Source organism: Echinops telfairi, unplaced genomic scaffold (genome assembly GCF_000313985.2).
Source record: "Echinops telfairi isolate 266 unplaced genomic scaffold, ASM31398v2 ScPeMD7_6;HRSCAF=24_1, whole genome shotgun sequence".
Lineage (NCBI taxonomy): Eukaryota > Metazoa > Chordata > Mammalia > Afrosoricida > Tenrecidae > Echinops > Echinops telfairi.
This window is the reverse complement of record NW_022103903.1, coordinates 2,842,493-2,851,066: the sequence shown is the minus strand read 5'-3', so window position 1 is coordinate 2,851,066 and position 8,574 is coordinate 2,842,493.

Here is an 8,574-nt window from a genome sequence, read left to right as displayed (position 1 = left end):
ATATATATATATATATAGTTGTTAAGTGCCATCGGGTTGGTTCTGATCCATAGCACCTTATTCACAACAGAATTAAACATTGCCTAGTCCTGAGCCATCCTCACAGTTGTTCCCATGTTTGAGGTCATTGTTGCAGCCATGATGTCAGTCAATCTCCTTGAGTGCCTTCTGTTTTCACTGACCCTCTACTTAACCAAATATAAGGTCCTTCTGCAGGGACTGGTCTCTTCTGACAGCATGTCCAAAGTATGTTAGACTAAGTCTTACCATCTTCACCTCTAAGGAGCACTCTAGCCATACTTCTTTCAAGATGTACTGGTTTGTCCTTTTAACAGTCCATTATATTTTCAATATTCTTATCCAGCATTACAGTTCAGATGCATTGATTCTTCTCCAGTCTTATTCCGTGTCCAATCCTCACATGCATATGAGCGATTTCAAAGTAACATGGGTAACTCATGCCTTCCTTGTGACCCTTCTGTGAGGGATGTCCTATTGTCCACAGATGGGTTTGGGGTCTCCGCTCTAACCCCCCTAGACCTCAACAATATTTTTTGTTGTTGTTGTTTTGGGTCTTCCATGTGTACTTGTTTCTCTGCTAGATGGCTGCTTGTTTAACTTCAAGTCCCAAGATGCTGTATCTTTTGATAGCTGGGGACCATCAGCTTTCTTCACATTTGCTTATGCACCCATTTTGTCTTCAGCAACCCTGTTGGGAGGGTGACCATCACAGAACTTTCTCCTGCCTTTCAGTTCTGGCTAGACTGGAGCATGTACAGATAAGAGCTCAGAACTCACTGAATCCAGGTCACATAAACCCCTCAGGAACAGAAATTGGAGTAGGGATACCAGGAAGGTAGGAGGAAGGTAGAGGGAGGAGGAAGAAAGGGAAAACCAATTGTAACAATCAATGTGTATACTCCCCCTGCCCCCCTCTCCTGCACAGGGGGAGGAACAACAGAAACGTGGGTGAGGGAGATAGCAGATGGTGTAAGATATGAAAACAATCATAATTTCTAATGTATCTCAGGTTCATGGGGAGGGGGGTTGGAAAAAAAGAGGAGCTGATACCAAGGGCTCAAACAGAAAGTAAATGTTTAGAAAATGACGATGGCAACATATGTACAAATATGCTTGATATAATTGATGTATTGAATGTTATAAGAGCTGTAAAAGCTCCCAATAAAATGATTGTTTTTAAATAATGGGGAAAAAAGTATCAACTTAAAAAAAAGAAAATACCTAGTATTTTCAATATTCTTTGTGAGCACCATAATTCAAGTGCATCAATTCTTCTTTGGTCTCTTTTGTTCAATATCCAAGATTCATATGACTTCGAGGTAATTAAAAGTCTCGTGTTGATTAAAGATACTTTGGTGATACCCCTGGTCTTCAATAGTTTAATGGACTTTTGTACAGCACATTTGGCCAATGTAATATGCTGCTTGGTTTCTTGAATGCTGCTTCCATAGATATTGATTGTGCATCTAAGGAAGGTGATGTTCTTAGGCCCTTTAATCTTGTATCCTTTTTGTCATAGTGCTGTCTATTGTGCCGCTTGGAAATACGTTGCTTTTCTTTACATTGAGTCATAATCCATGATGAGGCTGCAGACTTTGATCTTCATGAGCAACTGCTTCAAATCCTCTGAGTTTTCAGAAGACAAGATAGTTGCATTTGCATATTGCAGGTTGTTAATAAGTTCTCCTCCAGTCCTGGGTCCATGTACTTCTTCATTTAGTCCAGCATCTCAGACTATTTGCTCAGCAGACAAATAGAATGAGTGTGGCGAAAATGCTACTTGAATTAAGTTCTTGTGCTTACCAAGAGAAAGATTTTCTCTGTGAGACACAGAGTAAGCACTGGGTAATTTTACTAGAAGCTCCTCGGAGGAAGGGAACAGCACACTCCACTCTTGCTCCCTTGCCCTCACATGCATAGCAGGCATTCTGAAGGCTCCTGTACCACCATGCTCTGTTCTTCCTAGGTGATATTGGGGTACGAGGGATCCCAGGTGATGTAATCCCATGAGTGAGATGTGGTCATGTAATCAGTTCTGGTCTCAAGGCAAGATGCGTGACTTTGGGGGCTTCTCCTGAGTTCTCATTCCACAAAGGAGCTCCACAAGAGAAGTTCTCATCCCACTAGCCTCTGCCTCTAGTGCAGGTCTCCATTGTTGTCTCCCCTACCTGGTTTCATTTCCTTTGCTAAGAGATTTCATACACATAATTCTTCATGGGATCAGGAGCCCGATGAGTAGAAATCTCTTCTGTGGTGCTCTACATTAGGGGAAGCAAGCTTTTCCAGGTAAAGAGAAGCTGTATAGGCCTATTTGTGGTCTTTGGTTTAAAGCTCAGACGTGTATGCTTCAGGAGATAGATTCTTGTTTTACTAACTTCTGGTTTTTACTAGGTTTCCCCATGATTGATTAGATTTTGTGTGGCACAAAGTCCTTTAACATCCCCAGATAGGTTGTTGTAGGGGAAATATTCACAATCGTAATAATGAGATAAAAGGAATAAAGGATGGAAAACAGCTTGCCAGCTCACCAATGTTTGCCTGCTGAAGAGCAAAACAAGTCCAACAGCACATATCACTAAATGTTAACTCTGCACAGGCCTCTTGATTTGTAATGAGCATTACAGTAATAAGTCAGGAACAGGCTGGTTGGTCTAACAGGCTGTACCATTGATTAAATAAAAATACCTTTCTACTACATGTCCTAAGTCTGAAGATACTTTTAGGACAAAGCTTCCTAAGTCGTGTGGGTCTGATTGTGTGTGTGTGCATGTGTCTTTTTACATTAATTGACATGTCCCTTCTTTATCTCCTTCTGTAATCATTCTATTTCTCCCTGTTTTTTTTCGGCTTCCCATGGGTCACCTTTGTAGGGTGTTGTGGTGGGTGCCACAGAGTCAGGTCTGGCTCATAGCAGCCCTGTCTACAGCAGATCCAAGCACCTACGAGGGAGGTGCCACTCCATTCTCACAAGCAGTACCATCCTCGAGTACCATTGTTGAAGCCACTGTGTCAATCCATCTCATGAAGTGCCTTTCTCTTTCCCTGCCCCTCCACATTACCAAGCATGATGTCATTCTCCAGCAGCTGATCTCTCTGAACAGGTTCAATGTTCATGAGAAATGTCTCACTATCTTGCTTCTAAGGAACAATCTGACAGTACCTTCGTCCAAGATAGACGTGTTTGTTTTTTGACAGTCCCTGGTACATTCAATATTCTCGGCCAGCATCATCATTGAAATGCATCATTTCTTCTTGGTCTCCTTTATTCCATGTCTCCTTTTCACAGGCACATGAAACAATGGAAGTGGCCATGATTTGGATTAGGTGTACCTTAGTCCTCTGAGTAGTGTCTTTGCTTTTCAGTACTGTCAAGAGGTCTGGTGCAGCAGATTTACCCAATTCAGTTTAGTTCCTTGGTTAGAAATGTGTGGTTGCTGTCTAGTTGTTAGAAATATGTGTATAGACATTTAAGATGACTTTTGGACTGATTCAATCCATAGGATAGAGACAGGGCTCAGTTTGCAGGTTTCGGATTTGTGCACATCTAGAGCCCTCTGGTTTCTGAAACTAATATATGCTCTCCTATGAAGGTAGCATTCTGATGACCAATTTGGGCTTAGCCATGATCTCAAGATGGCAGCCACCGCAGGGTCTTTCTTTAAACTCATTGTGCTGGTTTCTTCCAGACACCATCTGGTCTTCCCCAGGAGTTAGAAGTGAGCAGTGTCTCCATCAACTGCTTTGTAATATCTATCATAGCTCTGTTCATCACCTTGGTCTAAGCTGTTCTTTTCCTTTACTACGTGTGAGGTAGCAGGAAAGATAACACCATGAGTGGAATGCAGATTAAAGTAATTTCTGTCCCTTGTAAAGATGACTTATATAGTGTGTCCATTCCTCATGGTAGCCACCAAGTAAGTCTGGTGCCTGTGAAAGTGCCATGTGTGTAGCTAGGTGGCCTATTATCTACATATGTATGTGTCCTGTTTTACCTTCTTGGTATTATCTATGTACTACACAGATTTCACCTGACTGGGCTAGTAAAATTCCACAGCTACTGCTGACCAGGAACATTTTGTCCAAAAGCTTAAGGGTCGCTGCCTTGCTCCCATCACCTCAGTTGCTTCTTCTGCCATTTTTCCCATGGGGATTAATACATTCCACAAAGTTTGTTCCAATTGAACGACATCATAACTAGGGATAAAAGCTCTAAAAAAAATCAATCCTACTCTGAGTGCTAGACTAAGGGAATTTTTTTGACTCCCATTTTATAACATGTGACATTCTGATTCTCATGTTATGACATGTGTATTTTGACATCAGTCTTTCAGTAATTATTGGCATTGTTATTATGAATATATAAAGGTAATCCAGCATTTCCACAGTGTACTGTGTGCATATTCCGCAAAACATTGCCCTCTAAAATCTCCTGTCAATGGCAGTGAAATCATTTAAGTTGGTGTAATTGGATCCGCCACACAGAAACACATCCCCACAAGCAGAAGATAAAACTTGGCCAGACAGTGAGAGGGTTCAGAAAGATAGGCATATGACAGCCAAGTTTCCAGTAAGGAAATGTCACAAAGAGGCAGTTTTTCCAACTGCAATTCTACATTGCTGAGGTTATTCCAGTATTTATTATTATGAATATGATATGGAAGTGACACATTATGGGCAGCGTTTTCAACATTTGTCATAACCTTCCCCACCTAATCTTGGGGAAAGGATTGATGTAACACTACAAATATTTACTTCTCCTAATAGGCAAGTGAAGATATTTTTGTAGTTAACTCGTTGTGGTATAATTAATCATTTAACTAGATTCCCCAACTGGGATTAAACAATGGTACTCTAAGTTTGGGTTACTGATTGGGGTGTCCAAAATTAAACCATAATTGCACGAGGTGAAAGTTTGCAAAAGTGGTGAAATATTTAAAGTTTATTTGCCAACCTGGCCAATAAACACATGTGGGGTTTATTGAAGGGTGGAGAGATAAATAGCTCAGTGAGCCTGCCTTTCCAGTTCTCGGGTCTCTTGCTTTGTGATGGTAGGACCCGGGTGCAGCTGCTTTAACTGGCAAGGCTCACTTCCTGAAAGACATCCCCGAGGAGAAGTCACATGGACCTACCCCGATGCAGCCCTGGGTGGAAGCAGCTGACCCATGCCAGCGCTGAGATGTTTACACATTCACTGACTTGGCTTTCCTCCAGCAGTTGGCATCATTGCATGGGTTTTGTGAGATTGAAAAGGACTTTGTAGATCCTACATTGTATCTGTGTTAGTCTGGATACTTTAGAGAAAGAAATCCACAGACACTCATATGCATAAGAGAAAGTTTTATATAAAGGTTAAGTGCACATCAAGAAAACATCCCAACCCAGTGCTGCCCAAGTCCACAAGTCCAACATTAACCCATATGTCTGACACCAATCCACAAAGGCCTGCTCCATCTCACATAACATACTCTATGATGCCGACTGCAGGAGGTAAGCCGAGTCAGTGAATGTGTATGCATCTCAGCGCTGGCAGGGGTCTCCACATGGGTGCTCCAACACCCAGGGCTGCATGGGGTAGGTCCATGTGGCCTCTTCTCTGGGATGTCTTGCAGGAAATGAGTCTTGACAGCTGAAGCAGGGAACTGGATAAGGCAGCAGCAGCCTGGTCCAACCACCACAAAACAAGAGACCTGAGAGCTAGAAATATGAGGTCTCACCCAGCCATTTATCTCTCTGCCCTTTAATTAACCTCACATGTGTTTATCGGCCAGGTTGACACAAAAAACTAACTACTTCAGTGTCCTATATATTGGCTAATGTTGGACTTATGGGCTTGGGCAACACTCAGATGGAATGCTTTCTTAATGTACACTTACCCTTTATATAACACTCTCTCATACATATGAGTTTCTGTGGATTTGTTTCTCTAATGTACCCAGACTAATAAAAGTGGGAAATCCGATTTAAATGATAATTTCAAGGGAAGAATCTTATGAGAAATCCACAGCCATGTTATATAGTCAGCACTTGCCATAGATTATGAGAGTCCAACAGAAGCCTTCCTCATCCAAACATCAATCCCACTAAAAATTAAAGGCACGCAGATATGAAAGTAATCATTATTTCAATTATCCTCTACCAACACTGATTAATTGATAGATAAAACAAATAACACATTTGGGGAAAATCAAATTGTACTTGAAGATGAGTCAACCATCAGAGGGGAGGCTTATCTGTGTTTCATTCAGGTGACTGGTCTGTCTGCACTTTTGCTCTCCTCCCCAGTCTCAAAAGGATACAACCACAACCTACAGGACATACATTATTCCTGTTTTTTGTTTAAATCCTATATTCCCTTGTTTGTTTGAAGGATTGCCTCTGGTCTATATGCAGGTTTAGCAGGAGCATAATTTAGTTTGTGGAAGTCTTATTCTTCCCACGATTACCCATAGATGGGTTTTTGTTTGCTTCTTTGAGATGCCTTTGTATTTCTGACAATTAGCTGACAATGAGTGTGTTTGAGTGTGCCTTACTAAGACTCTGCTGGCAGGCCTAGAGAGGGGCTGACTGTCTCCATTTCAGGAACTTGCCAGGGTAAGCCTTAATCAAAATTAGATACCAATGATGCATACTCATAGGCAATCCCTGGCTAAAATTTTCAGAGAGAGACCCAGATCCAATCTTATAAACTTTTGCAATCAGATATAAAGTACGAGGGGGCACCACCACCCCCAATAAAAATGGGGAAAAAACGTTCCTCTCCTCTTGGCATGGACTTTTCATAGAACACATTTCTTCCACTGGGCCAGTATCGAGCAACTCTCTCTGAGTTAGTGCACCCACTCGCTTCGCCTGGGAAGGTTCTCTTTGGTCAAAATGCATTTTTTTATAAAAACAGTTTCATTCAAACCTCATTTTTTGTGATGGACAATTTAAGAGAACAGCTTGAGGCTGTGAAATCTTGCTTCCAGCTTGGAAAAAATGGCGCAGAAATTGTTTTGATGTTGAACACAACTTACAAGGACAGCACTATGGGTAAAACTCAAGTCTATGAGTGGTTTTTTCATTTCAAAAAAGGTGAAATGTCAACTGATGACAAACCTCATCTGTACGTCCGTCAACTTCCTGAATCGATGAAAATGTCAACTTGTAGTGCATTTGGAGTTCATTCCACCAGATCAGACTGTTAATAAAGCCTTCTTGTTAGAGATTCTGTAAAGATTTTATAAAACAATGCGTGACCAAAAAAGGCCCGATTTTGGCAGATGGGTGACTGGTTTTCCCACCAAAACAACGCACCTGCTCATGCACTCATGCCATTGCACCAGTTTTTGGCAACAAACAGCATGCCTCTCTCGTTGCACATACCTGACTCACTTGAGCTGGCTCCATGTGACTTCTTTTTGTTTCCACAAATGCAGAGGGACATGAAAGGACAGTAATTTGAGGACATAGAATAGGTGAAGGAAAAAACGAAGAGAGTTGTTGTCAGCCATCCAAAGAAATCAGTTTGAAAATGTTTCCAAGAATGGAATTGCCAGATTTGACAAATGTTTTACATGTACATGTAATGGAGAGTACTTTGAAGGTAATACGGTTATTTTTTTTTTAAAAAATGTAAATATTTAGCTTCAAAAATTTCCATTTTGGGGGGTACCCCCTCATATATATCCCAATCATTGTCTCTTTCTTGATTCCATAGCCCTGCCTACTATGATTTGCTACCATTCATGATTTGTGACAATTTTTTTTGTTTTTCATGTTCTGTATAATTAGTTATATGGCTGTGAATCCTTATGCTTATGACCTCACAGCAAAGTCTCCCACATCTGGAAGATTTGAATTTGTCTTTTTCTTGTCTTTGCCCTGCTTAGATTTAATAAAAGTGTACGTGAAGTAATTGAATTTAGAGTATTTTTATCACCCAGAGCGGCTTTCATTTATTTTTTACTTAAATATTTAAAAATTATGTTCACAGTTTCCCATGCAAACTGATTGTCCAAATCAAACCCAAATTATTGCCAACAAGTTAATTCTGATTTATAACAACCCTATAGTGACCATTTAGAACAGAATAGAATTGCCCTTTCTGGTTTCTGAGCCTGTGAATCTTTACAGAAGAAAGCCTCGTCTTTCTTTCACAGAGTGGCTGGTGAGTTTGAACCCCCTGGTCTCCAGGCTCACTAAATGCATAGTTTCCTATACCACCAAGAATTCAAGTAAATATGAAATTTACAATGTTGCCTTGAATTGTGTGAAAGATATTAGTAATAGTAAAACAATGTGCAAGAATTTTGCATGGCCAAGTTTGTAACTATTTCCAGTCAACCAATAAAACCAAAGAACACATCCATTGCCTTTGAGTAAAATACTCCTCATAGCAACCTAAAGTTCAGACTAAGACTGCTTCATAGTGTTTCTGAGGCTATAAATCTTTATGGACTATTTAGTTACCTTTTTGAGAATATTTTATTCTTGGTACTATAATGTATGGAGCACTGTGGGTGTAGTGGTTATGAGTTGGGCTGCAATTAGCCAGGTCAGCAGTTCAAAACC